Here is a 12553-nt window from a genome sequence, read left to right on the forward strand (position 1 = left end):
GTTCTAAGCTTGTCAATAGTTTCCTCCAATGGAGCTGTATGGATGGCCTCTTCCAGGGCCTCAAACCAGAATGCCGCCGCAGCAGTGACAGGCGCAATGCATGCAAGGGGCTGCAAAATAAAACCTTGTTGAATAAACATTTTCTTAAGGTAACCCTCTAATTTTTTATCCATTGGATCTGAAAAAGCACAACTGTCCTCAACCGGGATAGTGGTACGCTTTGCTAAAGTAGAAACTGCTCCCTCCACCTTAGGGACCGTCTGCCATAAGTCCCGTGTAGTGGCGTCTATTGGAAACATTTTTCTAAATATAGGAGGTGGGGAAAAGGGCACACCAGGTCTATCCCACTCCTTGCTAATAATTTCTGTAAGCCTTTTAGGTATAGGAAAAACGTCAGTACACACCGGCACCGCATAGTATCTATCCAGCCTACACAATTTTTCTGGAATTGCAACTGTGTTACAGTCATTCAGAGCAGCTAATACCTCCCCAAGCAATACATGGAGGTTCTCAAGCTTAAATTTAAAATTAGAAATCTCTGAATCAGGTTTCCCAGAGTCAGAGATGTCACCCACAGAATGAAGCTCACCGTCCTCATGTTCTGCATACTGTGACGCAGTATCAGACATGGCTCTTACAGCATTTGTATCTCTCCTAACCCCAGAGCTATCGCGTTTGCCTCTTAATTTAGGCAATCTAGATAATACCTCTGACAGGGTATTATTCATGATTGCAGCCATGTCCTGCAAGGTAATCGCTATGGGCGTCCCTGATGTAATTGGCGCCATATTAGCGTGCGTCCCCTGAGCGGGAGGCGAAGGGTCTGACACGTGGGGAGAGTTAGTCGGCATAACTTCCACCTCGACAGAACCCTCTGGTGATAATTCTTTTATAGATAAAGACTGATCTTTACTGTTTAAGGTGAAATCAATACATTTAGTACACATTCTCCTATGGGGCTCCACCATGGCTTTCAAACATAATGAACAAGTAGGTTCCTCTGTATCAGACATGTTTAAACAGACTAGCAATGAGACTAGCAAGCTTGGAAAACACTTAAAACAAGTTTACAAGCAATATAAAAAACGTTACTGCACCTTTAAGAAACACAAATTTTGTCCAAATTTGAAATAACAGTGAAAAAAGGCAGTTACACTAACAACATTTTTACAGTGTATGTAACAAGTTAGCAGAGCATTGCACCCACTTGCAAATGGATGACTAACCCCTTAATACCAAAAACGGAATAACAAATGACAAAAACGTTTTTTAAACAGTCACAACTGCCACAGCTCTACTGTGGCTTTTTACCTCCCTCAATACGACTTTTGAAGCCTTTTGAGCCCTTCAGAGAAGTCCTGGAACATGCAGGAAGAAGCTGGATGTCTGTGTCTGTAATTTTTGCTGCGCAAAAAAACGCTAAAATAGGCCCCTCCCACTCATATTACAACAGTGGAAAGAATCCAGGAACTGTTTCTAGGCAAAATTCAAGCCAGCCATGTGGAAAAAACTAGGCCCCAATAAGTTTTATCACCAAACGATTAAACATGCCAGCAAACGTTTTAAAATACACGTTATAAGAGTATGTATCTCTATTAATAAGCCTGATACCAGTCGCTATCACTGCATTTAAGGCTTTACTTACATGACTTCGGTATCAGCAGCATTTTCTAGCAAATTCCATCCCTAGAAAAATATTTTAACTGCACATACCTTATTGCAGGAAAACCTGCACGCTATTCCCCCTCTGAAGTTACCTCACTCCTCAGAATATGTGAGAACAGCAAAGGATCTTAGTTACTTCTGCTAAAATCATAGAAAACGCAGGCAGATTCTTCTTCCAAATACTGCCTGAGATAAACAGTACACTCCGGTACCATTTAAAAAATAACAAACTTTTGATTGAAGAAATAAACTAAGTATAAAACACCACAGTCCTCTTACGACCTCCATCTTAGTTGAGAGTTGCAAGAGAATGACTGGATATGGCAGTGAGGGGAGGAGCTATATAGCAGCTCTGCTGTGGGTGATCCTCTTGCAACTTCCTGTTGGGAAGGAGAATATCCCATAAGTAATGGATGATCCGTGGACTGGATACACTTAACAAGAGAAATGGAGCCGCTCCACATTGGATGGATGAAGATAGAAGATGCCGTCTGGATGAAGACTTCTGCCCGTCTGGAGGACCACTTCATCCGACTTGGATGAAGACTTCTCCCGGCTTCGTTGAGGACTTCGGCCCGGTTGGATGAAGACTTCTGCCGCTTCCTTGAGGATGGATGTCCGGTCTTCAGAACTGTAAGTCGATCTTCAGGGGGTTAGTGTTAGGTTTTTTAAGGATGTATTGGGTGGGTTTTATTTTTAGGTTAGGGACTTTGGGCTGCAAAAGAGCTAACTGCCCTTTTAAGGGCAATGCCCATCCAAATGCCCTTTTCAGGGCAATGGGGAGCTTAGGTTTTTTTAGTTAGTATTTTATTTGGGGGGTGGGTTTTAATGTTGGGGGGGTGTTTGTATTTTTTTTACAGGTAAAATTGCTGATTTCTTTGGGGCTATTGATAGTTTAGTTTAGGCTAGGGTTTTTTTTTTATTTTGGGGGGGTGGTTTATTTTGAAACGGCTATTAGGTTAGGTGTAATTAGTTTAAAAATCTTGTAATTTGTTTATTATTTTCTGTAATTTAGTGGGGGGGGGGGGGTTGTACTTTAGCTAATTTAATTTAATTTATTTAATTGTTGTTAATTTAGTTAATTTATTTAATTATAATGTAGTGTTAGGTGTTAGTGTAACTTAGGTTAGGTTTAATTTTACAAGTCAATTTGTATTTATTTTAGCTAGGTAGTTATTAAATAGTTAATAACTATTTAGTAACTATTCTACCTAGTTAAAATAAATACAAACTTGCCTGTAAAATAAAAATAAACCCTAAGCTAGATACAATGTAACAGTTATATTGTAGCTATCTTAGGGTTTATTTTATAGGTAAGTATTTAGTTTTAAAAAGGAATTATTTAGTTATTAATAGTAAATTTTCTTTAGATTTATTGTAATTATATTTAAGTTAGGGGGTGTTAGGGTTAGGGTTAGACTTAGGTTTAGGGGTTAATACATTTAGTATAGTGGTGGCGACGTTGGGGTGGCAGATTAGGGGTTAATAATTGTAGGTAGGTGGCGGCGATGTTAGGGACGGCAGATTAGAGGTTAATAATATTTAACTAATGTTTGCGAGGCAGGAGTGCGGCGGTTTAGGGGTTAAAATGTTTATTATAGTGGCGCGACGGGGGCGGCAGATTAGGGGTTAATAAGTGTAGGTAGGTGGTGGTGACATTGAGGGCGGCAGATTAGGGGTTAAGAAATATAATGTAGGTGTTGGCGATGTTGGGGGCAGCAGAATAGGGGTTCATAAGTATAATGTAGGTGGCGGCGTTGTCCTGAGCGGCAGATTAGGGGTTAATAAATATAATGGAGGTGTCAGCGATGTCGGGGGCGGCAGATTAGGGGTTAATAAGTGTAAGATTAGGGGTGTTTAGACTCGGGGTTCATGTTAGGGTGTTAGGTGTAAACATAAATTGTGTTTCCCCATAGGAATCAATGAGGTTGCGTTAAGGAGTTTTACGCTGCTTTTTTGCAGGTGTTAGACTTTTTCTCAGCCAGCTCTCCCCGTTGATTCCTATGGGGAAATCGTGCATGAGCATGTACGACTAGTTCACCGCTGACTTAAGCAGCGCTGGTATTGGAGTGCGGTAAGGAGCAAAATTTTGCTCAACGCTCACTTCTTGCCTAATAACGCCAGGTTTATAAAAACCTGTCATACCAGCGCTGCAGGTAAGTGAGTGGTGAAACAAAACTGCTTGTTAGCACCGCATAGCCTCTAATGAAAAACTTGTAATCTAGGTGAAGGTGTTGTAGCCCTATGTGGTAGTCAGATAGTATTATCTTATAAATGTAAATGCTAGTTAAATTAATAATTAAGTATTTTAATAGCCTAACAATATAGTTCAACTAGACATGTGCATTTGTTTTGTTGTGAATGTATGTTTATGACGAAAACACAGAGATGTGTTTTGTTTTCACGAAACAAAAATCTGAAGGAATGCACTAATTTTAAAGAAATATATACTAACAAATTTTGATAATATACATTTCTTTTCTTTAAAGGGACAGTATACTATAAAATTGTTTTTACCTTAATGTGTTTCCAATTACTTTTTTTACCAGCTGCAGAGTATAAAATGTATGAGATTTGCTTTTAAAGGTTTATTTGTCTATATGAAATAGATGATTTTGGGTTTTTTTAGGCCACAACCTAATAAAATGGGTTGAGCTTGTAGGTATAATCAGAACTCATTACTTGATTACAGTGTGTAGATATAAATGCTTATTTATCTTATATATGTTCATAAACCAATCAACAATACTTGTAGAGAACAATGACAAATTAACATTGCATTACCTTATCTCTTCTGTACCCCACTGGGAGTGTCATTTCTTCTGCTGGCTGTGTTTACACAGCTTGGCCTTGAGGCCAAACAATTTCAGGATAGGTGGGGATACCACAGGCTAAAGCCACTATTTCAAATTACAATATAAGGGTAACAGAAATACTTGTAAACAATTTAATACACTCCAGCAGGTAAAGTGGATAATTGGAAACAAATTAAAGGGGAGCATTTTTTTGAGTAAACTGTCACTTTAAATTACTTTTAAAATGTAAAATACTAACCTATAGCGCACTCGGGAGACACACTTCTGATCCTTTTTCTAAGCTACCAATTAGCGTGGCCCTGTGCACTGTGAAAAAGGGTCAGGACTAGAGCAGTTCCCCAAAGCTCTATAGGTAAAAAAAAAATGTTACTAAAATACTTACCGATAGCATACAGGGGAGCTGCGCTAATCCCAACCCTTCTTCACAGTGCTACATCCCCTAAGCTAAGTGTCATATTAGCACGGTGCTGAGCTCTGTGAAAAAGGGTCGGAATTAGTGCGGCTCCGCCAGCGCATTATAGCTGTGTATAAGCCTGAAGGTGAAGTAAAGGAACAACAAATGTAAATGTTACCAAATATTCACTATCCATTTCGTTTTAAACTAAACAAATCCTGAAAAGTGTAGCTGGCGAATATTCTGAAAAATTTATTTTTCAGAATATTGATTCTGAAGTTCCAAAAGGTAGATGCTCTATTTATTAAAGGGACAGCAAATGCCTTATAATTACAATTTATTTATTTTGCCTTGCTGTAGAATAATAACAGCCAAGTCTAAACATTTTTAAAACAAATTAACATCTTGTTTGCTGCAATTGTTTTTCAGTAGCTAAATTCCACCCATAATTTGCCTTATTGAGTCTGCAGACATGAAGGCTAACTACTGACTGTCATAATGCATTGTTTTGGTTAAGGTGTTTACATGATGCACATATGTGCTACCACCAATCAGCAACCCCTGAACCTGCAAATTTGCTAATAAAAGTAAATTGGAAAGTTTAAAATCACAAGTTCACAAAGTAAAAAATGTGGATTTTATGTCCCTTTAAAGGGGCATTGTACACTAGATTTTTCTTTGCATACATGTTTTGTAGACGATCCATTTATATAGCCCATCTGGGGGTGCTTTTGTAAAAATGTATAGTTTTGCTTAATTTTAAATAACATTGTGCTGATTTTCAAACTCCTAACCAAACCCATAAGTTTTAGACATATACTGATTTCTACAGATTCCTGCTTGTTCCTGTTTGTGTTAAGGTTCTTTTCATATGCAGGGAAGGGGGAGAGTATCTGCTGTTCCTGCTTTCCGAGACCATTTTTTGGGTGTCCCAGCCTAACCTCATCAACAGAGCTAAATTGGGAGCTTCTAAGTAAGTTTTTAAAAGTTTTTTTTACTGGATTTTTAGATCAGTATCTGTGCATAATCTTTATAGTAGTGTCTATTACATGCAGTTATGTGAAAATTGGTGTATTCTGTCCCTTTAAGTGCCAGAAATATTAACTGCTAAATATCGTTTTTAGTCTTCAACATAAGCAAAAATTAGAGGGTGAAACAACATGCAGCAAGAAAAATACAACAAAATGATTTGCATGCAAGCCAATTTAGGTTTTTGTTTTTAAATATTGACACAAGGTGAAAACATTCAATAAAGGTCATGACTTTGTGATCACTGTTCTGGGCAATTATTTAAGCTTAAAGGGATATTTAAAGTAATTGTTTTTAATATGCATCAGAAATGAATCACTACATTTAAAGTTAAGTATCTGCATCTAAAGTACATTATTAAAAAGCATTTAAGCTGGCAGTTTGTTAGAAAACTTTGCATTGTTTTGCAGTCCAGAGATACACCCCTCTAAGGGCCAGATTACAAGTGGAGTGCTATTTAATGCTCCAGCCCGAGTGTTAACAGCGCAAGAAGTACATTTTTTGCACGTATTGGGTTGAGCTCGTATTATGAGTTGCAAGTAAAGAGTTATTGATAACGCACTAACCTGATAAGTACAGAATATTGCACACGCAATAACCTATTCACCTATAGAAGTCAATAGAGAAAAAAGTGGGGAAAACACCTCACTCTCAGGCTAACCTGAACACATATTCCCGCTAACCGACATAAAAATATGAATATTTCACATTCCAATGTTCTTCCCATAGCAGAATGTGTTCTATGCATTCATATATATATATATATATATATATATATATATATGTATATATATATATATATATATATATTATATTTGTATACAATATAGATCTATACATATACATATATATATATATATATATATATATATATATATATATATATAGGAATATCTATTTATAAATACTTATAACATAATCTGCTATGTGCAGAACATTGGAATGTCAAATATTTACAGTACATACACAGTATAACACTTTATTAAATATGATTATTGCATATATATGATTTTACATGTTTTCATCTATTTAATTGCAACGGGCTCCAATGCACTTGAGCTCTGAGGTCAGGGTAATTATTCTAGCGAAAATCACGATTGCTCTCAACTTCAACTTGTAATACGCACGGTAACCCACGTGCACAAAATCTTTACTTCTGGCGGTGTTATTGCTTAAGCAAAAGCGCTAAATAGCACTTGACTTGCAATCTGGCCTATATTAGCATGTTTGGCACCTAGGCCCTTCTCCTCTACAAGGAAGGGTGTCTTCACTGCATACCGGATTTTATATATATATATATATATATATATATATATATATATATATATGCTGTATATATAGCCACACATACACACATAATATATATATATATATATATATATATATGTATATATATATATATATATATATATATATATATATATATATATATATATATATATATATATATATATACAGTATATACATATATATACAGTATATATATCTTTACACCTTTTAGTAGGATTGTGCCACCTATGTGGTTATTTTTATTTTTACCATTGGAAATGGATAATAATGTTCATCATTGACTGAATAGCCCATGGGTAAAGCTTAGGTTCATAATCATCAATCAAACTGAAGTTCAAGACTCCCTTGTGGTTTTGCCACTGGAAGGAGAATTTGTAAATATAAAATTCATTAAATCTCATAAATGATTTAAAAAAAAAAACTCCAGAGGCTATAAAGGGTCATGAGTGATGTTTCTGATTAAATTAATATAGAAAAGTGCTGACTTTAATCAGAATTTAATCAGAAACATCACTCATCACCAATTGGTGTTGACCCTCTCTCCAGCCCCCCAACTCATATTTCATAGTGTTTTCTAGGGTATAGAAATGATATGGAGAGCATAGGGTTGCCATATTGCTGCTTTAAAGAAGGAAATATCTGAACAGCCCTGTCATATGTATTTTTCATAACGTCCTCAATATGGCAACCTTAAGAGAACAGTCACAGGTGTAGCATTATTTAGTCTCCCATATTTTAAATGATGTAATATGTTTTCTCCATGAAACCTCCAACATAAGATTGGGGATTTAGAGAGGTAATTCTATATTTTCTATATGGTCTATACAGCACCATTATTTTTACTTATGTTGTTTACAGTAACAATTATTATTTGTATACCTTAATATGAGATTACTTTTTCAATGATTTCAAAGGAAATAATAAAACTGCTCATTTACGTCATTATGCATTCTCTGCTTGTTATACCGGTCTGCTTATGTACTTTAAAAACATTTTGATAATGCAAGTTTATTGGTGGCAGGGAGTAATTAAATAACATGAATTACGGGGTCTATTGATACTGTATCAAGTACTAATCTGCTTAAAAACATTTAAAGGGAAACTACTCTTATCTGTTAAATCATTTAATTGTTGCACTTTTACTTACACATTACTTACAAATGGGTTAAACACATAGTTAAGGTAAGTTCCAGGGCAGCAAAGCACTACTGGGACCTAGCTGAAAACTGGTGAGACAATGACAAGAGTCATATGTGTGAAGCCACCAATCACCAGTTAGCTCCCAGTAGTGCATTGCTGCTCCTAAACCTACCTTTTAGGGAAGGATACCAAGAGAACAAAGTCAATTTGATTAAATAAGTAAATTGAGAAGTCTATTAAATTCACATGCATTATCTAAAACATGAAACTTCCATGTCTCTTTAACAGAAATGTCAATCAGCAATATAACAACATGCCTGTAATAAATGTGTTTTCCCTTTCATACATTTAAAGGGACAGTAAAGTCTAAATTTAAAGGGAAAGTAAATTCATAATTAGACATTCGTGATATAGACAGAGCATACAATTTTAAACAACTTTCCAATTTACTTCTATTATTTAATTTGCTTCCTTCTCTTGTTATCCATTGCTGAAAGGTCTATCTAGGAAAACTCAGGAGCAGCAAATAACCTAAGTTCTAGCTGCCGATTGGTGATTGCATATTTATACCGATTGTCATTGGCTCACCCATGTAGTGCATTGTTGCTCCATCAACAAATGATACCAAGAGAATGAAACAAATTTGATAATAGAAGTAAACTGGAAAGTTGTTTAAAATTGTATGTTCTACCTAAATTATGAAAGAAAATTTTTGGGTTTCATGTCTCTTTAACTTTCATGATTTAGATAGGGCATGTCATTTCAAACAGTTTTCTACTTTTATCATCAAATTTGCTTTGTTCTCTTGTTATTCTTAGTTGGAAGCTAAACCTAAGTAGGCTCATATGCTAATATCTTAACCCTTGAAGGCTGCCTCTTATGTGAATGCATTTAACAGTTTTTCACAGCTAGAGGACGTTAGTTCATGTGTTTCATATAGATAACATTATGCTCATGCACGTGAAGTTATTTAAGATTCAGCACTAATTGCCTGTAATGCATGTCTGTCAAAATATCTGAGATAAGAAGGCAGTCAGCAGAAGCTTAGATACAAAGTAATTTCAGAGGTAAAAAGTATATTTCTATAACAGTGTGGGTTGTGCAAAACTGGGGAATGGTAAATAAAGGGATTATCTATCTTTTTAAACAATAACATTTTTGGTGCTTACTATCCCTTTAATGGGACATTAGAGCCAAAATTGGAATCCACATGGATTTCAGTTTTCAATAGAAGCATTTGAGTAATATACATTCATTACCAAAAATGCTTCTAATAAAAGCTATAGCTGTTTCAAAAGTGTATTTAAGAATGCACTGTGCACCAGCATTTTAAAAACAACACTTGCTGAGAAAGCCTAAGGTGTTTGTACCATCATGATTCAAGCCCTACTGGCGCTCTGAGAAGTTGCAGCATTTAAAATGCTTGTGCACTGATAATATCTAGTTATGCTTCATGTGCACGTGCACGTGCAGAGAAAAATGTTAACACTAAAACAGTGATAACTTTTACTAGAAGCGGGAGGGGGCGTGAGGGGCGGGAAGGGGGCGTGAGAGTGGCAGGAGCGGGTGGGACCACTCCTGCCCCAGCATGTAATTTAGTGAGTGCCGGGAACTTTGGAGAGGGGGGGATCAGAGTTGGGAAATGGATCAGGGAGGGGGGTAGGGTATTGAGTGGAGGGGGGGCAGCTACACTATGGAAAAAGGGTGTTTTAAAAATAAAATAAAACCGGCCAAAATGGGTTACAAAGTGGGTACTGGCAGACAGCTGCCAGCAGGGCTACCACTAGAAATTTTGGGGCCCCTGATATTTTGGCCAAAAAATATTAAGCCTTTCTAATTACTTCTGTTATCAAGTGTGCCTCATTCTCTTGGTATCCTTTGTTGAAGTAGCGGCAATGCACAACTGGGAGCTAGCTCAGCTGAACACATCAGGGGCCCTATCCGATATAAATCGTCGCCTGCAAAAGCCGTAACCTAGAAGTTACGCTCATATATTTCTGCCTTCGGCCGTAGTTTTTTGGTAATTTGGTAATTATTTTAACTAGGTAGATATTAAATAGTTATTAACTATTTAATAGCTATTGTACCTAGTTAAAATAAATACCAAGTTACCTGTAAAATAAATATAAACCCTAAAATAGCTACAATGTAATTATTAATTATATTGTAGCTATCTTAGGGTTTATTTTATAGGTAAGTATTTAGATTTAAATTGGAATATTTTAATTAATAATATTAATATTAATTAGATTTATTTTAATAAGAATTTAGTTAGGGGTGTTAGAGTTAGATAGGGTTATTATACTTAATATATATATAATATAATAACTATATTAACTATATTAACCCTAATATAATTAGGGTTAATATAGTTAATATATATAATATAATAACTATATTAACTATATTAACCCTAATATAATTAGGGTTAATATAGGTGGTGGCGGTATAGTGGGATTAGATTAGGGGGTAATGTATTTAATATAGGTGGCGGCGGTGTAGGGGGATTAGATTAGGGGGTAATGTATTTAATATAGGTGGCGGCGGTGTAGGGGGTAATGTATTTAATATAGGTGGCGGCGGTGTAGGGGGATTTTGATTAGATGCAAAAGAGCTGTTTACTTTGTGACAAAGCCCCGCCAAAAGCCCGTTTAAGGGCTGGTAAAAGAGCTGGTTACTATAGGGCAATGGCCCGCAAACAGCCCTTTTAAGGGCTGGCAATAGAGCTGTTTACTTTGGGGTAATGCCACACAAAAAGCCCTTTTCAGGGCTATTTGTAGGGTTAGACTTAGGTTTAGTGGTAGGGATAGTTTAGTATTTTAGGGGTTAATTAATTTAATATAGGTGGTGGCGGCGGTGTAGGGGGATTAGATTAGGGGTTAATTAATTTAATATAGGTGGCGGCGGTATAGGGGGATTAGATTAGGGTTAATAAATGTAATATAGGTGGCGGCGGTGTAGGGGGATTTAGAATAGGGGTTAATTAATTTAATACAGCTGGCGGCGAGGTAGGGGGATTTAAATTAGGGGTTAATAATTTTAATATAGCTGGCGGCGGGGTAGGGGGATTAGATTAGGGGTTAATAATTTTAATATAGCTGGCGGCGGGGTAGGAGCTCACATTAGGGGGTAGTTAATGTAGCTGGCGGCGGGGTAGGAGCTCACATTAGGGGGTAGTTAATGTAGGTGGCGGCGGTGTAAGGGGCTCACATTAGGGGGTAGATAATGTAGATGGCGGCGGTGTAAGGGGCTCACATTAGGGGGTAGGTAATGTAGGTGGCAGCGGGGTCCGGGAGCAGCGGTTTAGGGGTTAATAACTTTATTAGGTGGCGGCGGGGTCCGGGAGCGGTGGTTTAGGGGTTAATAACTTTATTAGGTGGCGGCGGGGTCCGGGAGCGGCGGTTTAGGTGTTAATACATTTTTTATTATTAGGAGAGTGAGGGGGGATAGCGGATAGAGGGTTAGACGTGTCGGGCTATGTTTGGGAGGCGTGTTAGACAGTACGGGAGATTTTATAACTTAGTCAGGTTTTGTAGGCGCCGGCAGTTTCTAAAGTGCCGTAAGTCACTGGCGACTCCAGAAATTTGTACTTACGCAGATTTCTGGACATCGCTGGTTTATCCGACTTACGGCACTTTAGCATCTGACGGCGCCGTATATGGGATAGCTCGAGTTGCGAGCTGAAACTACGGGCGGCGGGGGTTCCCTCGCTTGCGCAGCAAACTACGATCTATATCGGATTGCGCCCCAGGTGAGCGCTGTAACAAGAAACATAGCAGCCTCCAATTAGCAGCTCGCTCCCAGTAGTGCATTACTGCTCCTGAGCACACCTAAGTATTCTCTTCAACAAAGGATACCAATAGAACCAATCAAATTACAAAGTTGTTTGAATTCCATGCTCTCACTGGTTTTCAAACTGGTCCTCAGGCCTCCAAAATAGGCCACATTTTGAGGATATCTGAACTGGAGCACAGGTGAAACAATCAGCTGATTAGTAAACATTGTTATTTTACCTGCTCTCATCCAAGGTAATCCTTAAAACCTGGCCTGTTGGAGAGGCTTGATGACATGTTTGAAAATCAGTGCTCTATCTGAATCATTGAAGTTTAATTTTGACTTTACTGTCCCTTTAAAATATAAAAAAAAATGCAAGCTATCCAGACATGGAAATTAATTTCTACTGGTAAAGTGTGGTTATTGATCTGGGTTAAACCAATAT

This window comes from Bombina bombina, chromosome 3, assembly GCF_027579735.1.
Source record: "Bombina bombina isolate aBomBom1 chromosome 3, aBomBom1.pri, whole genome shotgun sequence".
NCBI lineage: Eukaryota > Metazoa > Chordata > Amphibia > Anura > Bombinatoridae > Bombina > Bombina bombina.